The 24,816-nt window shown below is 36.6% G+C and overlaps 1 long non-coding RNA gene and 1 pseudogene across 1 annotated transcript; one reads left to right on the top strand and one right to left on the bottom strand.

The window, feature by feature from the left end:
• Positions 1–7,602: 7,602 nt before the first annotated feature.
• On the bottom strand, positions 7,603–8,751 carry LOC120001421. The gene is made up of 3 exons (XR_005468860.1): positions 8,618–8,751; positions 7,903–8,105; positions 7,603–7,808 (listed from the first exon to the last, which is right to left on the bottom strand). It is a non-coding gene; the product is annotated as an uncharacterized LOC120001421 (long non-coding RNA).
• Positions 8,752–15,767: 7,016 nt separating this feature from the next.
• LOC120001798 lies at positions 15,768–20,171 on the top strand (annotated as a pseudogene).
• The last annotated feature ends 4,645 nt before the right edge of the window (positions 20,172–24,816 follow it).

The following is a 24,816-nucleotide window of genomic DNA, read 5'->3' as shown; positions in this document are numbered from 1 at the left end:
TCATGATCATTGCAAATGAATTTTGATGCTGCCAACCAATTTGAAAATTTTGAATAATTACCTGTGAGGAGAACTTTATTGCAAATTATATTCTGCATCTCAAAATGATCCACAAAATGGAATTTCTCAAGTGAAAATGTACTAGTTGTATATGTTGTTTTCTCAATCTTCGTCCTTTTGTCAAACTTGATCATACGGTCACCCGGGCATGGTCAATAGTTAGGCCTGATTGGGAAGACCGCAAAATTATTGAAGAAATATATTTCTTTCTCATGAAGGATAGCTCTGAAGTACCCAAGATTATCTGGTCTCATCGTTGCCAAGATTCCATCACCCTACGCAAACAGAGGGATGAGTCACAACCTCAGCCAAGAAAATCTGATATGATTATTAGCCATTATTCACCGAATTGCACATTCATCAATGCCAGAAAGTGTGAGACATCACCTTCCTTTTTCCTAAAGTAGTAATTCGTCGCAGGACATAATGCTTTCGATGTAACAGCGATTGGACTTGTATCACCCCATTGTTAGGCAACTGTGATGAACAATTTTATAATCATGGGCATGCAATTTATATAATTCTTCGAAGTCAATGTTGCAGTAGACATAACTAAAAGAAGAACAAAATAGAAATCTACCTCAATGATCAAAACACCATCGGCAACAGGCAAATTAGTGACGTATAAATTGATATGACCATCAAAAGAACCAAGCATCCCTAAGCTCATAAAATCACTTGCATTCTTAATCTTTAACATACAACAACATAGGCAACCATTGATTCTACAGAAGCACATATATGCAGATTCTAGATCAACATGTAGGCTATTTGCCAAGTGATCCAACACATATTCTCGAGATCAGTTCCTCATGCTTAAATTAAACCAGATGTGTACCTAACCACCTATATATGCATTGTTGTCCTCTGTAAGTGATCCTCCATGGTGAATCGAAATACTAAACATTCTATCTTCAGCCATGCTGAAATCACAAAAAAAAGAAGAAGCAAACAAACATGTTTAATTTACCAAGAAAATGTAGTCTACCCTACATGCAAACAAATCCTCTATCACTCACACAATGGAGAACAAATTAGGGAAAATAGAATGTATGTCTTGCATGTCAAACACAACAACAAACCCGTAGAAACTGCAGATTAAACACGGATAACACCACAAACACGAAAGGAAATTGAACCCTAAACAAAAACATGAGGATTGGTAAAAAGAAGAGTAACTCATTCAAGCAGATCAAATTTGTCTGACTTACATGAGATTGGTCAATTAACTTACTCGGCAAGATAAGGAGTGCAGAATGAGCGGTTTGTCTTTCGATCGAGTGAAACTGACAGCGAAAAGACAATTTTGTGGAGGAAGAAAATAGGGGTTGTTTTGCGGGTAGCGCAACTTTTGGGATCATTTGCATTGTTTAACTTCCATCACACCCAATGGGATAAAACCTCATATTTCTAATTCTACTAAGACTCTTTCATAGGCCCAAACAATGAACGATTTCAGGATGGGCTTGATGAGTCATAAATGAGAGACCATAACTGCTGTGTTGTTAGCCTAGGAAGCAAACTACGACAGCAAATCAATAATGGAAGAAATGAGGGAGGATAAAATCATCATTATAGACAACATACTATCTTCGAGAACCTTCTTCCCCTGTCTTTTCTACTTCTTCGTATGCATCACTACCAATGATCTATTCTCTATCGTTGTCATCTTCGCCAGAACGGTATCGACAATGAATCAACTTCACTCCAAGTAAGTACAAACTCTTTTTCCAAATAAAGAAACACAATAGCCTGTAATATTAAGTCATAGAGAAGAAAATATGAAGAATGCTTTCGTCGGATATTGGAATGAACCACGCACAATACACATGCTATTAAATCTTATCATTATTGACAGCAAATACATTGTAGGAATACTTTTAAATATGATTGGTGTAACTGTTGCCATCCAACCCTAAAATTCTATCTGCTTGGCAAAACACACCACACAAATATTGATTATGTGCCATCACGAGATTAAAATCATGCTTATAATCCACTCTGCTGATGAAGATTTGCAAATAATCCACTATCAGAGTTCATCATGCTAAAGATTAATTTGTGCTGATGATGAAGGCAGTTCAAGTAATTTATCAAGTAGTCTTCCTTTGATTGGTGTCAATTCATCAACTTTGAATAATTCATCCTTCCATTTTTGGTTAATCTATCATCCAAGGAAGAAAATACGATTGTCAGGTTTATTTGCATGCCAACAGTACAACTATATACATGTAGCCATGCACTGCATTGATATTTGGTAGGATGTAAGATTTCACTACACCAGATGCATAAGAGTTTTGTTCTCCTGCTTCTGATTAACATAAAACATTTAGTAGCAATGGTAGAAAGGGAATTTAATCCTCTGAGAAGACATTTTTTTGAGCCTCTTATACTAGGATTCAGAGATGAATTTGTGAGTATACTTCCCTTAATCATATGATTGCTTTTCTCTTATAGAAAAGTACAATCATACAATATGGATTTTCTCCTATAGTTGATTCCCCAAGCATACATGGAATGCTTAAGTTCTATGAATCACGTACAAGCAAAATTCAGAGATTTAAGAGGCAGGGAATGGCCAATGCAAATACATGGCAGGAAAATTGAAAGAGGATGGCAATAATTTGTAGAAGCAAATAAACTGAAAGACTACCAGGTGCTGATCTTTGAGCAACCAAAAGATATGGTCTTCGATGTTACGATCTATCGCTTGATGGAGCCCATAATAAATTCATCATACCTTAGTGCAAACCAAGAACACCTAAGTGCAAGGGGGCAGCAAGGCAACGGGGCAGCAGTTGCTCAACACAGCACAAATTCAACCTTTGAAGCTATTATCAATCCTTCAAATATCAAAGACAGGTACATGGTTCAATGTTGTTCTTGTTCTTTTTTATGTTATGTTAATAGTTTGTCTTGTTCATGTGTTTTTGTTCTTGCATCTTTTGATAGTTGTTAAGTTTGTTTTGGGGTTGGTTTTTTCTTGTTCTTGTTCTTCACATATGAGCAACACTAAGAAGATCATGTTTTAATTGTGGTATAAGTAGAACATCTCTTATAAGTTTTGTAGCTTGCTTAGTGTTAATGAAAACAAATCGCTTACCTTTTGATTCCATAATTCCACCATTTCCTAGGAGTTTTTTTTTTTCGTACAAGGCTTCTGAGAGATTTTAAATACCACAATAGAACTCTCATTCAATTTTTTAACAAAATGGTATTTGACGCTGTTCCAAACAGCGTCATTGTTAATGACGCTGTTTGTAGAAGTGTCACTATGTCTAATAGTTTTTAAAGTATAAGATGTTGTTTGTCATAGCGTTTTCATTATGTTTTATCAATGACGCTTTTAGCAACGGCGTCAATGGTTAGGAAACAATAAGACGTTGTTTATAATAGCATCATTATTAGAAACATTAATGATGCTATTATAAACAACGTCATTCTATTGAGAACTTCAAATGTAGCAGTTGTTTATAAGAACCACAAAGAAACCTATAAGAAAAACATAAACAAGACTAACATCTAGTGACAGATTAACACTTAATGAACAACATGGCATCATATAACATGAAGTACCAAGTTAGGTTTCTAATTCATTCACACACTACAGTTAAGTAATACAATCAAAGTGGTTTATATGCCAGTCCTCCACCTAGTACGTGGAGGCCAAGTGCTAGGGGTAGTAGATGGTGCTAGAGCTTGAGCTTCCTATGTTATCGTTGTACCTGGTGATAGGCTTGTCAATCTAACTCATCTCTTATGAATAAAAGGACTTGCTGAGGATTATGTTTGTAACTCCTACGATATGATACTAAGTACCCCAATTGTGTTTTAGCATGTGTTAGGATAACTGCAATGTTTATCTTCAAATAAGCTTTAACCAATGAAAACGCCTCTTCAACTAGATATTTCGAATTCAATTGTTTGTGGCGCTGATTAAGTGAATCATTTGCGCAAGTATGCAGACCCTTCATCACTGTTATCTTAAAAACATTCAAATGTTCCTTCAACATTGTCTGAAGATACCATCTATATTTTGGCTCATTCACACATTTTAACTAAACTACACATCTTTTCGAGCATTCTAACTTATATTGGTAATTTTTTTGTATGTGTCAAGTCTTAACCACATGGAGTAATTCCTTATTGCGAAAATGACTCTGCCTTGAGACCTATTTGATATTCTTAAAGAGATGGCGCGGTTTGGAACAACGTCATCAGAAGATCTACAATGACATTGTTCCAAACAGCGTTATTTGAAATAATCTTGAAAGACGCTGGTTTTAATAGCATCAAAAGTATAAAATTTTATATCTTCAGATGACGCTATTTAAAAATGCGTCATTAATGTACTAATTTTAAAAAGCAACTAACGCTACTTTATACATCGTCATTAGTGTAAAAAAAATTTGGTGACGCTATTCCAAACAGCGTCAAATACCATTTCGGTAAAAAATTGAATGAGAGTTCTATTGTTGTATTTAAAATCCCTCAGAAGCCTTGTACAGAAAAAAACTCCCCAGCTTGACTTTAGTTTTCATAGATTTTTATCCAAGGTAGGAAACATGCCAATGTCTCTTGTCATGTGGCTTGCATAACCACTGTCAACCAACCATGTATTTTTCTGCATTTCTGAAGATTCTATGAACACCCACTGCCATAAACTAATGATAACGGTGTTGTTGCTACTGCTCATCAAAGTAATTAGCTTTTTGTGAAGATAAACTTCCACCTCTAGACTGTCCTTGATACTGCTTCATCTTGCAATATCCTTTAAATCGAGTGTTTTAGCACTTAATCAATGTAATTATGTTTTTGTTTTAGTTTGATTTTACTCGTATATGTGTTTCTCATTAGTTTTATAAAAAATAGGAACAAAATTGCCAAAGTTATGATATTTGGAGCTATGTCTATAGTTGACAAAAAATTTATTGTCCGGACAACCACTATGTGGTGTTCAGACAGCTATTGACAGAAAAAAAGTATGGTAGAGAAGCCAAAGAACTCCAAAATCCAAGTTAGAGTGCAAGCTATCCGAACACCCTCATGGGATGTCTGGGTAGCTAAGACAAATTCAAGAAGTCGCAGAACATGTCTAGTCCAAACACCCCTTATGGATTGTCCGACAGGTGTTATGGATATGCAATCCGAGAATAGATTTTTCAAGAATTTTTCGATATTTAACAATTGTAACCAATGAGAATCATTCTTGTAAGAGTAGCTAGGTAATTTAGACCATAAAAGAGAGGGTTAAATCCTATTCCAAGAGTTTCTCCTCATACTTTTCATCATCCAAAATAGTTGTAGCATAGGTAGTCTTAGTTTTTGTCTCTAAATTTCTTTGTTTTTCCTAGTTTTTCTTATTGATTATGTTTAAACACCGATTTAGATGATAATAAATTTGGTGTTTATCACAACAAATCATGAGTGGCTAGTTCTCGTTTCTAGTCTCTAATCCCAAAGGGTAGATGCGATGTTCAATTATTCAAGGTATGTTTCTCTAAAGCCATAGTTTTGGTTTCCCTCATGTAATTTCGTGATAGTTATGATTTGTATAGATAAACGAGCATGCTAAAATTATGATTGATAGATTTGGAGTGTGAACCTAGTTTGATGACTAAGCTAAGCCCCAAGGGAAAACGTTAATATATAATATGTAGTGTGTTGTATTCTAAGCATTCATCAATAGTTTAGAGATCCGCTATCCTAGTATGTTTTTATGAAAGTCCTCAAAATCCAATTCATGATTTCCTTAATTGCATGAGTCAGTTGCATAATCATCAATTATATGAGTTGATTATTAGATTTTGTTGAAATTCATAGAATGAGTATGGTAATGTTATGGTGAATTGGTTTTTGAGGGTAAAACTAGGGTGCTAGCAAAGCCAAGCCCCAAGGGCAAACAATAACGCATAAGATTAGGTGACCTACCCCTAATCTTTCGTCGTAAATCAATGAGCCCAATGTCTTGCCATATTTGTATAAAAGTCTTCAACCACAATTTCTATTGCACTTGTATGATAGCTTGATGTCACACAATTCATTGTGTATTATTGTGTATGTATACATTATTACCTAGAACATGAGAATTGAACATCTACAAGGAAGGATTAGAGGATAGAGCTTTTTACTTAATAGTTTTTTCAAATCACTCATAGTTTGATAGACGAATCTGCATGATCTCTGAGTTTTTTTTCCGCACTTTATTCATTAGTCTTTGTGTTCAGTTTTACTTTCTAGTTGTTTGCATTATATCTACCTCCAAATTTGTATTTGCTTCCTTGTGGTTCGAGTGCAGTCTCACTGATTTTACTATTTGCCAATTATTTTCTCTTGAGGTAAGTTGATACACAATTGGATGTTGATAAAGTTTTTGGCATACAGTTGTTGGACCCACCTTGAACACACAAGAAATATAACTATAGAAATACAACAAACCCCAAAACTAGCTTGACTTCCACAAACCCAAACACAAGCTAAAAAAACAAGAAAATATATGTTTTGAGGAGGGATGAGGGTGGGATTAACATATTCTCTTATTTGGTTGATTTCAGAGGGTGAAATCATAAACTCAGTCCACCCTCTATTATCCCTTTTGGAGAATAGCCAAGCTCACCAAAATGATGAGAATGACTATTCTCCACAAGAAAGAATGAGTTTCAATATGTAGAAGACTCTTTTAACCTTGTTATAAAATAATCATAATCATTAAATTAATCTTGCAATCATGCTAAAATAATCCCAAGGGTAATATGAAAATTGTGCGATTAGAATTTTCTCACTCATGCTCACTATTTATTTTAAACCAAACATGACCATGCTCACCCCATGCTCACCCCACACTCACCTCACACTCATCTCATGCTCATCTCCCCCAACTAACAACACCTGCAATTCTCACAGCAAGTTAATAGTTTCTTTAAGCTAAAGAAACTGCTATATGACTTCTTACTTCATAGGGACTATAACTCCAACTGTATCACCCAAATGCATAACTATCTCCCAAATACGTTTTAGCATCTTCAGTTAGAGTTACTGTAATGGTGAAACTCTACTTCTGGTCAATCTCATCAAAAGCCAATTTAGCTGGAGAAGCTTTTACAGAGATTCCAAGAGGTGGTTCAACATAGAAGTGATAAACACTATTTTTGTCTGCAACATTTGTGACAGTTCTCTTAACTGTTACAGTTCCTTTTATGTTAGGGAGTGCTATGGATAGATAGTTGAGATTGTATAATGAAACTAAATCGTTGGGCCACTTAAATGTATGGTCAAATTTATTCAATTTGTTGATGTCCTTCTCTACACCACCAAGGTATACAAGATAGTCAGTATAAGAAGTATCATTTACTAAATCAGGATCTGCTGCCTTTTATAGACTAAGATGACCTGAGTCATACGAAATAGGAGTTGCTATATCATCATTATAGTAAGTTATTGGTGAATTGTGCTTGCTTTTTGACGAGACTACAAGGCAAAATTGACATTAAATATAAGACATAGTAATTTAGTGCTTAGAATATATAATATAATTAAGTATATATTACGTGTGGTCATAAGAGTTGATTTAATAGCCGCACTGCTCCATTTAGAATATATTGCTTTAAGAAGGGCAGCTACAGCAAGCACATGAGGCGCAGCCACGGATTTTCCAGAAATAATATTATATTTGACCTTTCGATGATTTTCCAATTCATTGGTAGGGGATGATTCCTCACTCCATGCTCCCAATATATTTAAGCCAGGTGCTGTAATAAGGGGTTATAGAAAGAACAAAAGTGTTATTGGATAAAAATTCATGAGAAGCAAGTCCTTAAATCTGCTGCCAATATAGAAAAATACCTTAAGAATGTAAGGATCGATACTGCATCGACATCTACTTGTGAAGTAACACATTGATTGTGTTGGTCGGTAGTGTATTCTTGTCATTGCTTCTTCAATACTTGCCATGGGATTGTCGATAGACTGGATGTAGTTCAAAACAATCCTCACAGTAGAAGGGGTTAATGTAATTTCTGAAAGAAGATGAGCAGCAACTTGCACTTCTTCACCCATTTGTCCATTTGAGAATGTATCCAGATTTGTTAGGATTGTCCCAAGTCACAAAGATTTTAATTGTAAGGAATGTGTTATTGGTAAAATGAAAAGACAACCTTTTGCTACTAGTACAACATGCACAGAGCAAAGCTTTGATTTAATGCACATGGATATTTGGGGACCTAATCACATTCAATCAATTGAATGATACAAATATTTCCTTACAATTGTGGATGATTTTATCAGAATGACTTGGTTATATCTAATGACATCAAAATCACAAACCAGAACTTACATAATGGCTTTTCTTAACCCTGTTAAGACACATTTTCATAGAAGAGTTTTAAGTTATAAGGACAGATAATGGATTGGAATTTAACATTTACTTCTGGAAGTTAAAAACTACATAGCAAGCTATTTTAAGATAAAAGACTTATGACCACGAAAGGACTAAACGTATTGAACTGGACCTTCATTTTACAAGAGACAAATTAAAGACGGTTTGATTCGCTTGACATACCTCAAGTCGCAAGATCAACCGGCTGATATTCTCACAAAATCAGTTTCCGCTCTCCGATTACAGACTCTTGTAAACAAGTTTAATATACTCTCAGATGGTGTTCAACTTGAGGAGGATGATAGATTGAGAAGAACCTTCATCGACTTCGTCGCCCTCCTCCATCTCTGTTCAAGTTCGCAACCCATCTTCAAGTGGAGATGATGATAGACCTAAGTTAGGCTTCAATTATTCTTTTGGGCCTCTTTACATTTCAAGTCTATTGAGCTGAATGGTGTTTGGGCCTACTTACATTGTTCAAGTCTTTGGACTGTTATGTGGTCCAGCTCTCTCTGTTGGATCAACCCATTCTTTCATATTCAAATATGTTTTATTCTCTTACAGGTCATATCAATATGACTGTAATATATATTGTACAATTGAGCCGTTGGCTCCTCATGCAATGAATTCTTACATTGTACAATTCTTCTCTTCTTCCTTCTAGCTCTGTTTATTTCTTTTATCTTCTGTAAATCCAGCTGAAGCTTTACTTTACGTCATTGTTAGTGTGGAATTGTACTTGTTTGCCCATGTTTTGCTTGTTTAGGTAATGTGAAGTTGACTTAAATGTATCTTCTGATAAGTGGGTTGATCTGAAATTTTTTCTATTGGAGTAATGCTAGCCTAATATTTGTAATGTAGGTAGGTGTATCAGCAACTATTGTAGAAGGCTGGCGCGTTTGTTGAAGAGTAGTTGGACATCATTAGAACCTTAGCCTCTTAGGTTTGGTGAAACTCCAGCATGGCACTCCAGGGTATTTTGAGGTTATTGATTTAGATTTTCAACTAATTAAGGTACCGTTTGGTGATTGAAATTTTTGCCTAAACCAAAAACCATAGCTATTGTTGGTAAGTTCTGGAAATCACAAAAGAAAAAAAAAGCATAAAAAATGAGTTTATTTATAATCATATTATTTATCTCAAGTACGTAGGCTTAGATTCTGTTTGGTACAACCATTAGAGACAGGATTAAGTACATTACTATGACTCATTTCAACACAAGTGGAATTGTGTAGGGGTGGCAAAACTATGCCCATGTCGGATAACCAAATTTTCCGATTTGGTTAAATCAAGTTTGCATATAAGTTATATGTCTGAAATCTAGGTCCAAACATAAAATTTTGTTCGGTTTAAAACCGTCCTGGTCCAAATATAGAAATCTTATCCGACTTACTTGTCCGAACTCTACGCCGGATTAATTTATTGTCCGAATTACTTATTAGGAGTTAAATCAATTCTGATTTAGTGAATTAAATATATCCGAAATTCAACCTGGTTGAGATGTAAATATAATTGATTTTTTTTTGAGAAAATTAAGGATAAATCTCTCATCGAAAAGTTTTGTTCCAATAAGGACACTCTTAAAAGTATTATTCCATAAAATCTATATAGTTTGAACTAATATTCCAAGAAAGACAAAAAGTCAAAATATATGGTTTTATTATCTAAAATACCCTTATCTTCATCCTCAAACATGTCACATGCCTCCTACACATGATTCATCTTGGATCTCCGCCAGAAGCTTTGTCTACGTTGCCAGAAGCTTTGTTTTCGCTCCTCGTGGCTTATTTGAGAGTTCTATGACATTTTTTAGTGATTTTTCAACCGGATTTTTGTTGTGTTCGAACTAGATTTCCTCATACTCACCACGAGACTTGTAGATCTTGTTGTTTTCCTTCGATCTGTCATCACATCATTATTTTCGACAGTTTTTGTGGTGATTTTCATGGTTTTTTGTTCTAATGTGAGATCTACAAACAGCAGAAGATATGTTATCTGTTTCGATTAATTTGATATCTGTCATAATGTTATCTGTCCTTAATAAAATGTTATCTGTTTGAAGTTTCAAAAAGGCCAAAATTGATAACATATCATAACAGATCCAAAACAGATATAATATCTGCATATTCATATTCGATTTAGAAGAATATTGACTGATACAAAACATATATAATATTGACAGATACAAAACAGATATAATATCATATACGAAACAAATATATTATCTGCAGATTTAGATCCGATTTCAGATGGAAAAAAAAGTTCAAAAAAGCAATAAAACCTCAAAGGTGATGCGCCTTAGTCTGTGGAGTTGATTGGAGGTGTTGATGGTCGTCAGCCCTGGCTGTATTGGCCGGATCTAATTCTTTTTCAAATGGTGACCATGATTTCACGAAGCTCTTTCGATGACTCAAGTGATTTTCTACTATTGGTGATGATTGGGCTTTGATCAGGCTGACCAAGAGCTTCATTTCGGTAGTTCGTTCATCGAAAATGATGGTCGGATTACCAACTTCCAATATGGTGACACAAGGAAGAAGAAAGAGGAAGAAGAAGAAAGGAGGAGGAAGAAGAATGAGGGAGGGTATTTTGATAAATTGCTAGACTTTATCTTTTTTTCTAAAAATTTTTTTAGATTATCCTTGTTAAAATACAATTTTTAAATTTTATCCTTATGATAAAAACCCCCTTTTCTTTTTGCCACCCTAGAATCGTGATGGAAGTGGTCGATTTTAGAGTCATTGCACAAATTAGTCACATCCCAGATTGGGCTTTCTTTTTGGTATTAGTTGGCCGACAAACTTTTTGAAACATTAATGTTTGATTGGCTACTTTTAGTTTGAGAGCTTAAGTGGGCAATAAAATTAATATACTCTCTCCGTCCCATTTTAATTGTCCTCTATTCCTTTTTGGGATGTCTCAAAATGCATGTCTATTTCAATTGATTAAAACTAATTTCATCCATTTTTCCCATCTTACCCTTGTTTACCCTTAAATTGAAAAGCTAATGGAGTGAATTCTCAAGGAGTCATTGACATCTTAATTGTCTTCTATAAATGAGAGTATAAATGTCAAATTGAAGAGGAGTAATACAATTCTCTAAACTGTGTGTAAAATTGAAGGGGACAATTAAAATGGGATGGAAGGAGTATTATTTTCTTAAAATCATGGGGCACCTTCTAGAAAATGAAATTATTTGTTTTTTTTTCCAAAATGCTTCTACTAATTTGTTATTGTTACCCAAAATTTATGGCATCACTATCAAAGATGATAAAAATAAATTTATTGGGTTTAAGCATACGTGTGATAGGGCACAAGTCTTATATTGGTTAACAAATAGAAATATAGAATAAAAAGTGATGTCTTTATGAGGAGTTAAACCCCAACACTTCATTTTATAGTAGCAAATCTTACACCTAGCGCCACGTTAGCAGTCTAGGAATTTACAGACACTAGTAGAGGAACAATAAAACCGAAGAACAAACACCGAACTAACATCGGGCAACACCAGACTAACATCGAAAAACATCAAAATGTACCCAAATAATATTGTCCCATGCTAAATCCAGACTGACTAAACAAAGACAAAATGCAAAACAACACATATGGATTGGATCAAGATTCTTGACTTCTCCTTTATCAAGAAAGACCATTTCCACCAGATATAGGAGTCTCATCATTGTACACATATCACTGAAATAGACCAACAGACTGATGCTATGAATAATCCACGACAACTGGATGAGAACCAGATTTCATCTTCACAAGAGATGGTGTGGTGAAGAAACCTTACGTATTCTTTATTGAATAGTACATATATTGTAGACTAGAGTTACGAACCAGTAACAAATCAACAAAACTTAAAAGGGGTGTACGGAGGAATCAACAAACTTAAAAGATGTATGGAGGAGGAGATGGTGGTCTCCTCCTTAGATTTGTACGATGAGAGAAGCTTTGGTTGAGAGAAAATTGGAGAGAGAGGCGGCTGAATAAATTATAAAAAGTGATTTGTTTATGTAAATTGGTTCATATTTAGTATTTTTTGAGAAAATGAGGAAGGGATTAGAGGAGATTCAGGGACATGATGTGCCATTATTTTCAAAATCGGTTGGTTTGGAGGTAAGCCAGGTAGGAAGACTGTGTTGTTCATGTAATCTATTCATCTTTCTTTACACTATATCCAAGTAGAAACCCTGTGTTGTTCATGTAATCTTTCTTTACACTAGCATTACAGGTTCCCAAAAGAAAAGACCCAAACAAAAACCACTCCCTAAACCCTAAACGAAACCTCAAATGAAACCCCAAATTAAACCCTAAACAAAACCCTATCATAATACCCAAATCGAAAGCCAAATCGCACATCCTACATGAACCATAATCACAACCACACACATTAAACCACTCAACAAAGATCAAAATGAAGAAGGAGCCCACACTTGGAGTTCGCAACCAACGTGTATGAAATCGAAGGTTCGTCTTTGAAATCGAAGCTGTGCAGTTGCATTTATGAAATCCTTAAGGATGAAATGCCCTAAGGAAGATTCGTTTTGTTTTTTTTCTAAGCCCACATCAGCATTTGTTTTTTGGAGCAATTAAATGTCATGTCAAATAATAAGTGCCACATAAGCATTTGTGGATAGAAAGTGAACTGAGGGGCTAACGTCGGCCATTATTCCAAGTAGGAGGGCTTGAAAGAGCAAAAAAAAAAAAATACAAGAGCTCAAACGATCCATTTCACAAAGTATAGGGGCTTCAAGCATACTTCTCCCTAAAGTTTATTTAAAGAATGATGTCAACATGATATCTCATAATAAAACAAAGGAAAACACGACGTATATACATGAGCGACTCAACATAATTGGAGACCATATGCAAATATTATAATTGAGCCCCTTTTAAATTTAATATAATTTTTAAATATTATTTAAAATTTACTTTTCTTACTTTTTGAGATGCAAAATCACTAATTAAAATTTATATTCAAACCAAGAGAAGAATATAAATGGTTAAAATTGTATGTGAAAATTGATTGCAAAAACTAGAGAATAAGCTGAGAAGATCTGAAGATGCCAAGTCGTTAGCCATGGGGAAGAAGAACTGAAGAAGAACATAGAAGTGAGAAGAACAATGATCAAGATGTCAAGTGTGTAAAATTTTTGTATTGTAAATTGTGTTTTAAAGATGACAGCTAAAATTGCAATCATAAATGCACATAAATGATTTTTTTGGTAATTGATAATTTAAAATAAAAAATGAAAGATGGACTTGCATGTACACCTTGTTGTGAAGGAGAATACGAGTCTAGTATTTTTTTTAACTAGAAGACAAAAAAATGACATATTAGTGCCAACTTTATGAAAGTTGAATACTTAGGTTGGATACTTTTTTTTTTTTTTTTTGAGTACAAGTACAAACACAATATACGACACACCACCAGATCAAGCTTCTGAAAGTACAGGTGTCAACAGGCCCCACGCAGGAGGCACAAATCAAGCCCACGCAGGGGCAGACTATCTAGCCCACGTAGGGGCAGACGAAGCCCACACACCTCCTTGTAAATATTCGGAGGAGGTGAGACTAGAACCCATGACCTCAGTACATATTTTCAAAAAAAACACTTTGACATATAAGTACTTCTTTTCCACATAAGTACATATTTTCAAAATTAATAATTACATAATCTCATATTTACCATTCTTCTTCAATAGGCATGGATCTAATAAAAAATACCTACATCTAAGACACCTACTCTCCATCTCCACCATTACCACATTTGCCTCTATCTCCACCACCGCCACTATCGCTACTCCACCACCATCGCATCTCCACAATCATCTTCTTCATTTTCTTATTCTTATTCTTCTTATTATTAGTGTTCGTCTTCATCTTGTTAGATCTGAGATCATATCTGAGTTCATACATAACTGAGATCGTACGTTACTGTTTCTATGTTACTACAAATCTGAGATTGTATGTTACTGTTAGAAACGTTACGCTAGCAAAATGGGTCAACTTCGGGTCTCCCTTTCCGGTGGCCATTTTGGACAGAATATGACTAGGCATTATGCATCTCAACGAGGAAAGTCTAATGGCGATGGTGTGCAGTGAACCGTCATTAGAATTGTCTGGATTTGAAACTTTTTCTTTCATGTTTGAAATACTAACATGAACTGACATATAGCGATGATAGTGATGTAATTGACATTTTTTCATAGGTACCTTACGTGTCCATTTTTTTTTGAGCAGACCTAGATGTCCAAAATTCTCCTTAAGGTACCGACATGAAATTTTACTAATAGGTTAATAGGTAGCTTTTTAATTATTTTGGGTCCACATGGTCACAATTATCAAATGTATAATTTTTTATAAAAAAAATTTTTGACCCTCAAAAATTTGGGGCCCTAGGCGACTGCCTTAGTTGCCCTAGGGGTCGAGCCACCCCTGCATATACATGTGGGGCTAAAATTTATTTTCATGTAAATTGTATTTTTATTTTTTTAACTATTAATTAAGTTTGTAGTTAATGAAATATTAATGGAACTTACTGGTATAATACTTTTAATAAAGTATTAATTGGTATTAAACCTTGTATGAGGGATTTATCGGTAATTAATTGAAAATTTTGGTTTCTTTTTTTTGGGAAAAATAAAATTAAAGTGAAGCCTACGTATATGGTCGTGTTTATGAGGTTTAATCAACTTCTCTGTCAGAATATCGTAACAAAAAAAACAACAAAATCTAAATACTAACTGATATAATATCTACAGTAGTTATTTCTGTTTGGCCAAATCAGACGCCAACGGAGCAGCAAGCCTACAAAAGTTAAAACGCCCCGTATGAACAAAACTCCATATACCGTCGGGTGCCCGGGACCTGCTGTAATAAAATTACAGCAGGTTCCGCTGTAATGTATTTTTAAGGTAATAAAAAATTTTATTTTTATTTTTAAAAATCATAAATATGTAGTATTTTTCATAACGAATTCAACGGTATATTTTTTATTTGAAACAAAAATCAAATTCATCGGGATCAAAACATTGAATATTTTGAGTTTATATCCGATGATGTAGAATTGTCGTGTCTTTTTGATGTTGAATTTGATTTTTGTTTCTAACAAAAAATATATCCTTGTGTTCGTTACGATGAACACTACATATTTAGGATTTTTAAAAATAAAAATAAAAATTTTTAATGTTAAAAAAGCCCCGGGCTTCCATATACCGTCTGCATTCAAATTTACTCCGACCTATCCTTGTCCACTGCCCTCGAAATACTCGGTATATTCCTCGCAATTGCGCAACAAGCCCAGGGCAATTCCCGTCATTTCCTTGTCACGACTTTTATATTTACTCACCTGCTTCTCGTTCCTTTCGTCTTCCTCTCCATCACAAGATTCTCATTTCCCTCTTCGTTTTCTTGTTCTCCTCCTCTCTCAGCCTCATCTGGATAACAATCGGAGCTCCGAATAGGACACCGTTTCTTCGTAACCAACGAAGAAGGAAACGGCGAGTGATTTTTAGACTTGTTTTTGTTTTCGGAAAACGAGAGCGATTCGGATTCTGGAATGTGAATTGTGAATTGTGAATGCGAAGCCTTGTTTGTATTTAATTGATTGAAAAACTAATAAGCAAAACTGGAAAACGTAGTACAGAAGGAACACGATCGGTGGAAGAAAGACATATACGTTTTCTTTTTCTTATATTACAAAAAATACAAAATACAATTTCAATTTTGAAGCTTAGGGAAGTTAGGGTTTTGAGTAATTATAAGCTGCTTTACGTGATTAGTGATAGTTTTACATTGGTTCGTGAGGGGCGTTATTGGTGATTGTTGATTGGTGGAAGGAAGAGAGGCTGAGGGGGAATTCGAGGGTTTGAGTTGGTGGAGGGATGGACTGCAGGGTGTTGTGTGCGGCTGCGGCAGCCGTGGGGGCGAGGGAGTGGTGGGCGACAAGAGGAGGCGTGAGGCAGATGGGAGGAGCCTTCAGCCACGAGAGCGAGCACGACCTGGCTCTCATGGTCAGCGACTTCCTCGAGAACGGCGGAAGCGGGGGAGCTGAGTCCTGGTGTAGCAGCGACAGCAACTCGGGATTCTCTGATCTCGCTCACCAAGTGGACAAACTATCGGTAATTCAACCGTTCACCAACTCCTCTATTTACATTATTTTCCGTATATAGTTTTGAATTAATATATGTTTTAAAATTTCCCATCGCTGGTGAAAACTGTGAATGAAATTAATGTAGATGTTTTATTTTGGGTTTTCTTTTGCTTTTTTTTTAACGCATGATTACTCTGATCACAGTTGTAGGACTGGACATGATCCTATAGCTTTTATCTTCTATTTAATCATAACTTGTAATTGCTCTTTATTTGATTCTGAAGAACTTTTACCATATAACTATTCTGCATAAATACATTGAAAGCAACTATATTTTCTGGGGGCACCATCTGGTTGCCCTTTTGAATAAAAGCCTTCTTCCATTCAAGAAATAGAGTAGAATGAATTCATGATTATATAAGTAACTGAAAGTCAAACTGGTAAATAGTACATTTTTATTGGAGAAGAGATTGAATGGTCGCAAAACAGCAATCTAAGATGATTTACATGTTTGCAATTCATCTTCAAATCGTCATTGTTCTGTAATGCATTTTGCGTATGAAGTTAGCTATAAGTTGTTCACTTTGACTCAAGATGACACCTTAGGATATTTCCATGTTGTACTGGATACGTTGTTTGTTTTCATGGGTAGAGAATATAATCAGTTTGATGTGAATCAGCTTATCAATTTTATGATTATCCTACTAGAGACACTCTTTGTGCATTTATTGATGTTACTTTATCGTCGTTTCTTTCCTTTTTTCATCTGTGAGATTTGTAGTTGTGATTTGCTTTAAAAAAACATATAAGGCCGGTCTTGTTTAATTGCTGGAATTACGTAATTCAGAATCGAGAAAAAAAAGAACATTAAAAAGTACATAATAAAACCAAATACATATAATGCATCATTCTTCTTCCAATATGCAGGATGGATTAGTCTCATTAGAGTTTAATCTGCTTTCTATGTTGCTCGGGGTCTATTTGGTTCATATTGAGTGGAATAGGGATTGGAATTTTATTCATTTCCAATCCTCGTTAGTTTTAATAGAGCAATGAACTGAAATGATTGGATTATTGTTCTTTACGAAGATGATAGACCATTTACCTAGAATTAGGATTTGGTTTCATTCTATTTCCAACGAACTAAATGAACTTAAATGTTTAATATTGGAATCAACTGCTCCAATCTTAGGGAGAATGGCATACTAGATATCTTATGATGACCTTTGAATCGTGTCTTATGTTTTATCAATGTTTGCCATCTTTCTGGATGTTAAAGCTCGAACAATTTTTTGAAAAGATTGGTTCTCACCCATTTTCCACCCACTGATGGAGATATAAATTTCCTACAATTTATTGTTGAGTATCCCAGATATGATCATTGGGCTTTCATCCACTCTCTGTACCATGTAGTTCACTGATGTAGTGATTAATTGACAGGAGACATATCTGAAGAATCTCCTGCAAACCTAACACCTGTTCTGTACACTTGATGCTTTCCTTTTAAATAAAACACACTAGGTTGTAGTATTGCAGGCTTCCTCTTTTCTTTTTCATTTTCTTGGGTGGGGTTGATATTGACCCATTGAGTTAGCGATATTGACTCATTGAGTTAGTGACTATCTCAGCCTGTGGACTTGTATTCACTATGTCCTTTATTGCTTCTCTTACCATGTTGATACATGCTCCATATTTGTTGTTTGTTTTCTACGGCTGAGTTCGAGAAGTTTACTATTGCACTCCAATTAACAAAGAAGTTTCCATGATTGTGCAATGACACAATAGTGTATTTGAATGCTATGTTGATTACTTCTCATCTAGTATAACAAGATGATTCAGTCCTAATTATAATACCTTTATTGCCACAGTTTTTTAAGCCCTCAGGGGTCCAATTTGAGGGCGACCTGCTATCTGTGGTTCATTCTCTTATGCTATCTATCAATAGCACAGAACTTCACTTTGTCAAGTCAGCTCCATGCAATGCCAGCTGCATAAGATTTTCTCTTGTAAAGCTCTTGAGACTTTCTGGTTATGATGCTGCTGTGTGCACATCCAGGTGGCAGGGTAGTGGCAAAGTTCCTTGAGGTTTGTTGTCCTTGTCATTTTGAGTCGCAAATTTTACCATGTTTTATATTCTTCTTGGTCCTTTGGATTTTTGAGTTATTGAAGGAAGATCCTAAGGGAATTAGAGTACTTGTTTTTGTCTCAACATTATGGTCACGTTTTAAAGGTTTTGGGAAATTAATTTTGTGCATTTGGTTCCTTTCCTGTGTTTATGAATGGAGAGGTTGTTCCCCTTATGAAAAAGAAAGACTCAGTTTTTTTTGATGATTTAAACTACAAGTTCAATGGTCATTCTCTCTGGAATTGATGTTCTTCCGGAATCCTAAAATGCAAAATTTCTTTTGGGGTAGTTGAAAGTATTTTAGAGAAGGCAGTGTGATCAAGTTGTAGGGTTAGGACTTCTGCTTAATTGAGTTGATTATTAAATGGTAATGCTTATTTCTTTCATTTTTCCTGGCATGGAATTTTTGTTAGTTGTTCATTACTTGCGCCACTGAGCATTAAAATAGTTATTGATCTTCACATCTGCTACAGGGGATCACGAATATATTGATGTGGTGAACTATAACAACAGTGGAAACTCTGAGCGTTTGATCATCGATATTGATTTCCGAAGCCACTTTGAAATTGCTAGAGCAGTTGACTCTTACAATAGAATATTGAAATCACTGCCCGTAGTTTATGTGGGCTCCTTAGCACGGCTGAAACAATATCTCCAACTCATGGTTGATGCTGCAAGGTCTTCTCTTCTCTCAAGCAAAACTCAATGCCTCTTCCTCCATGGAGATCTCTCCCATACTTGCAATCAAAGTGGCTTTCCCCTCATCAGAAGCTGTTCAGTCCTGATGGGAAGGATTTTAATGCCAATGATTGTTCTGATCATACCCTGTGCTGTGGACACTTGAGAAGACTTCAGTCCTTGATCCACTCGGAAACCAAAGGAGAAGGATTTTTGAAGCCAATGAATGGTGACAGTAACTGGAGGTCAAAGCTTGAGAGGCGGAGGCAATCATTGCTCAGGAATCATTAAAGTGTACAGATATTCACCTGGAGGTGCAAGTCACTTTCATGAGAGAGTAATTGTGTATTGCGGCTTTTCTGCTCAGTGATTTTTTTACGAGGTACCAAATAAGGTTCGTATATGAGACTACTGTTGAATAACTCATTTTATAGTAAGCTGAATAAAGTGGATTCTATTTGTCTGAGGTTGGGGAGTACATTTGCTTATGCGCTAGCAACAAGTGACAACATTGGTTTGTGGGAGCCGCTGCACGTCCTCAATATCCTTGACAGCACCATAGCTGGTAGTCTGGTACTTTGTTGTGGTGAATCAGCCTATAAGTTGTTTGCTATTTCCAACTGCCTCTCTCTTTTTCTTTTTTTCTTTTTTCCCTTTTTTCCCCATTTTAGTGATGAACTCCTTGCCTACTGTTTGGTGGGCCAAGGAATTTGTTTGTCTTACTTTTCCTAGCAGTTTCATAACTTCAATGTTGAGCTAATATGTCTTTTACTGGAGTAAAATGTTGGACAATATAATAGAACTTAATAGCAAGCGTTATATTTGGGTAGTTAGTTTGAAAGTTGGTCATGTCGTGTCATATTTCTGTGTCAATATTTGGATTTGCTCGCTCTCGTTCTTTTTTCTATAAAATTTGGATTTGCTCTCTTGAATGCCGGTGTGTCAGACCTACGAAGATCTTATGAAGCATGACCAAACATTTTGTGGATTCGAGTTTGTGGAAAATTGAAATAATCGTGGGATGGGAGTGGCTAGAGTGGTTTAGAATTTATTTCATCTGAGTCATCCATCTGATCTAATGGCTGAGATTCAATATCATTAAATCAAAGCCCAAATCACTCTTCCCAAGAACCAAAATCAGTCTATACCCTCTTACCCATTCCCTTTTGAAATTGCTTCTCTCGTATGCATTCCCTCTCAAAATCTATTCCCCACCAGACAAAGATGGCGAACTCTCACCAATGATGAGTCCGCTCATGGACGTTGATAGACATGTGGTTATTAAACAATATGCAAAGATTAGGGTTTATATTTTCTTTCTATTGTTCATGGGTTGTAACAGACATCTTGTTTTCAGTAATACAAATTTCTTTTTTCTTTATTTTGTGAGTCTATCATTTGGTATCAAAGGAGTGGTCCTTGCTATGGTCAAGTTTAGAATGGAAGGTAGGGCTGATGATTTGAAGAAAGATGTTGGGGAGCTAAAGAGTATCGTGGAAGATCTGAAGAATGATATGGATACAATGAAGTTGTATATGGTAGAAATGAGAGACCTAATGCGAGGCCATGTGGCAGACAACAAAGGCAAGGAGCCCATAGTTGGGGAATCTTCATATGCCCCTGAAGAGGCCCATCAACTTGAACGTCGTTCTGCATCTAATGGTGATATTCACAGGAGGCGATTGGAAATGCCACTGTTTTTCGGGGAGGATCCCTTTGGCTGACTATTTCGGGTGGAACGATATTTTGTTATCAATCAAGTTCTGTAGAATGAAAAGGTACCTACAACTATTGTCTGTTTGGAAGGGAATGCCTTAGGGTGGTTCCAGTGAATGGAGGTGAGTCTCCTATTTTGACTTGGCCGGCTTTTCTAGCTGCTTTGTTGCGATGATTTCGTAACTCTCAGGTGGGCAGTGACTATGGGCAGTGACTGGTAGTGTGGCAGAGCTTAGGGAGCTTTTTGAACAAATATTAGCCCCTCTCCATGACGTCACGAAGAGATACTGGCGACTACTTTCATGACTGCTCTTAAAGAGGATATCCGGGCCAAAATCAGACTAAGCCCACCACTTACCTTAGCAAGCCTCATGGAGTTGACCTAGAGAGGTGAGGATAGAAATGAGGCTTTAACCCTTACCCAAAGCCCAACTTCATTATCTCCAAACTTACGTTCTTCCTCCTCTTCTATAAGCTACACGATCTCTTACTTTGGAAGTTTGGGTAGAGCGTCGGACCCAGTTTGGTCTCCATCAAAATCCAGACATGGACCAAGTGATACTAAACTGGTTTCCACTGCTCCTATGGGTATCAAACGGGATTCGTTTCGACGTCTATCTAAGAAAGAAGCATAACTTCGACGCGATAAAAGGCTTTGCTTCCATTGTGATGATAAGTACCATCCAGACCATATATGCAAGAACATGGTTCTTCAGGTACTCATTATGGCCAAAGAGTCTAACCCAATTGAAACGCAGGAGCATACCGAAGCATTATAGGTTGAACCAGTAAGAGCTGAAGCAGGGGAACAAATTGAACTCTCAATGAATTCTATCATAGGACTATCAACTAACAATAATACTCTAAGGTCAGGGGTGAATTGGAGGGGAATGAGGTTATTGTGTTAATTGACAGTAGGGCATCGCATAACTTTATCTCTTCTGAAGTGGTTTAGTTGTTGAAAATAACAATTGATAAGCAACACAAATTCACTGTTCAAGTTGGCAATGGAGTTTGTGTCAATGGGGCTGGAGTTTGTCGTGACCTTTTATTGTCGGTTTAGGGAGTCCAAATACAAGAATCATTCCATGTGCTGGATTTGGGGAATACAGATATGGTTGTAGGCATAGCTTGGCTGCAATCTCCTGGGGACATTTCATCAAATTATCAAACTCTAACAATGAAGTTTAGTATGGCGGGGAAGAAGGTGATTTGGCAAGGGGATCCTACCCTCTCTAAAACTGGATTTGGGGAGTGCAGATATGGTTCAGATGCTTTACCGGTAGTTTTGTCACTGGAATTACAGGAGTTATTGATAGAGTTTGCCCCCATTTTCTCCCCTGGTTCAGGACTACCTACCTCTAATGTTCAGGATCATGCCATCCGTCTCAAGGAAGGGGCACATCCTCCCAATATTTGCCCTTATCGTTATCCGTATTATCAAAAAATTGAGATTGAAACTCTGGTGAAGGAAATGCTGGTTGCGAGCATTATCAAACCTAGTGTTAGCCCTTATTCAAGTCCGGTGTTATTAGTGAAGAAGAAGGATGGAGGGTGGCGTGTGTGTGTGTGGATTATCATGCATTGAACAAGCTCACCATCCTGGATAAGTTTCACATTCCTATCATAGATGATCTTCTTCTTGAACTCAATGGTGCCACCATTTTTTCCAAGTTGGATTTGAAATCCGATTATCATCAAATCCAAGTACGTGAAGGAGACATGGAAAAAATAGCTTTTAGTACGCATGAGAGGCATTACGAATTTCTTGTTATGCCATTCGGTTTAACAAATGCCCCATCCACTTTTTAGTCCTTGATGAATGCAATTTTCAAGCCATTTTTGCGTAAATTTATCCTTGTCTTTTTTGACGATATATTAATTTTCAACAATGATTGGAGTTCTTATCTTTCTCACCTACGAAGTGCTTTTGAAATTCTCCAACAACACACTTTGTTAGTTAATAAGAAGAAATGTGTGTTTGCCAAGCAACGAATCGAATATTTGGGCCACAATGGTGCATAACATAGTATCCTAGCCGCTGCCAACTACTCTTAAAGCCTTGCGAGGCTTCCTTGGATTAACGGGGTATTACTGGTGATTTTTTCGTAACTATGGTAAACTGGTTGCACCACTTACCGCTTTATTAAAAAAGAATTCTTTTCATTGGAATGACTCCAAATGTGAGGCCTTTGAAGCTCTCATGCAAGCCTTGATCACCGTACCAGTCTTAGCATTGTCGAACTTCACCAAACTTTTATTGTAGAAACTGATGCCTCAGGGACTGGCATAGGGGTTGTTCTTATGCAAGAGAGACATTCTGTCACCTATTATAGCAAAATCTTATCACCCAAAGCTCAAGTGAAGTCGGTGTATGAAAGGGAACTCATGGCCATAGTTCTAGCTACCCTGAAATGGTGCCATTACCTTTAGTGTGGGCTCTGTGTGTCGGCAAGTGTGTATGGCTCTTGAGGGAGGGACAATGTGTGGCACAGGAGACATGTCAATCAACCCACTTCGGACAATGCTTGAGAGGAAGTGCATAATATAATAGGCTAAACTCTCAAACTAGTAATAACCGATTTTCCTAGGAGTGGTGGTACCAAATCTCATAAAAACTCCACAATTAAACGTGTTTCTGTGAGAGCAATATTGGGATGGGTGACCTCCTGGCAAGACAAAGCTGTGAGGGCTAGTTAGGCCTAAAGCGGACAAAGTGTTATTGGACTTGAGGGGGCGGACTGTTATAGTTGGTATCAAAATCGATTGGTTGGGTCGGTATGGTACTCATGGTCTTGCGTGGGTGCGCTCACGAGGACATGAGCCTCTTAAGTGGGGTGGAATGTGGTCTCTGTGTGTCAACACATGTGCATGGCTCTTGAGGGGGGTACAACATGTGGCACATGAGGCATGTCCACTATCCCACATCGGACAATGCTTGAGGGGAAGTATAGAATATAATAGGCCAAACTCTTAAACTAGTAACAACCAGTTTTCCTTGGAGTGGCGGCACCAAATCCCATAAAAAACTCCGCAATTAAACGTGCTTCTACGAAAGCAATATTGAGATGGGTGACCACATGAGAAGACAAAGCTATAAGGGCTAGTTAGGCCCAAAGCGGACAAAGTGTTACTAGACTTGAGGGGGCAGGCTGTTACATTTTGGGTTGCCGCTTTCTAATTTGCACACATCAAAGTAGTATCAAGTTTCTCTTGGATCAATGTTTGGTGCACGAGGGCCAGCAAAGATGGCTCACGAAGCTGATTGGTTTTGATTTCGAGATCCAATACTGACCCGGATAGGGAAATAAGGCAGCGGATGCTCTATCACGACGAGAGGAATCTCACGCTCTAAATTTCAATATTTCTTCTGAGAAACTACTGATTGATGCGAACTTTATGCAGTTGGTAGCTCTATACTTGCACAGCTCTACTTGATTTGCAAGATGAAGTCATGCGTGACCCAAGTCTTAAATGGTTATTTAGTCAATTATTGTGGCACCTGCAAGCAAATATCTTTATTCTTGGATTGGGGGTTGTCTCCTACATTATGGCAGGTCACTTCCAAAAGACTCTCCACTTATACAAACTTTACTTCTTGAATTTCATTCGACTCCCAAGGGTGGTCACTCAGGTTATTTGTGTACTTTGAAACGTGTTTCTCATGTGTTGTACTAGGCTGGTATGAGGGACGATATTAAAAAACTTGTCACTTGATGTGAAATATGTCAGTGGCATAAGTATTCCACCCTCAACCCCCAAGGG

This window comes from Tripterygium wilfordii, chromosome 7, assembly GCF_013401445.1.
Source record: "Tripterygium wilfordii isolate XIE 37 chromosome 7, ASM1340144v1, whole genome shotgun sequence".
Taxonomy (NCBI): Eukaryota; Viridiplantae; Streptophyta; class Magnoliopsida; order Celastrales; family Celastraceae; genus Tripterygium; species Tripterygium wilfordii.
The sequence above is the reverse complement of the archived record's forward strand: the minus strand, read 5'-3'. Positions and strand labels throughout refer to the sequence as shown.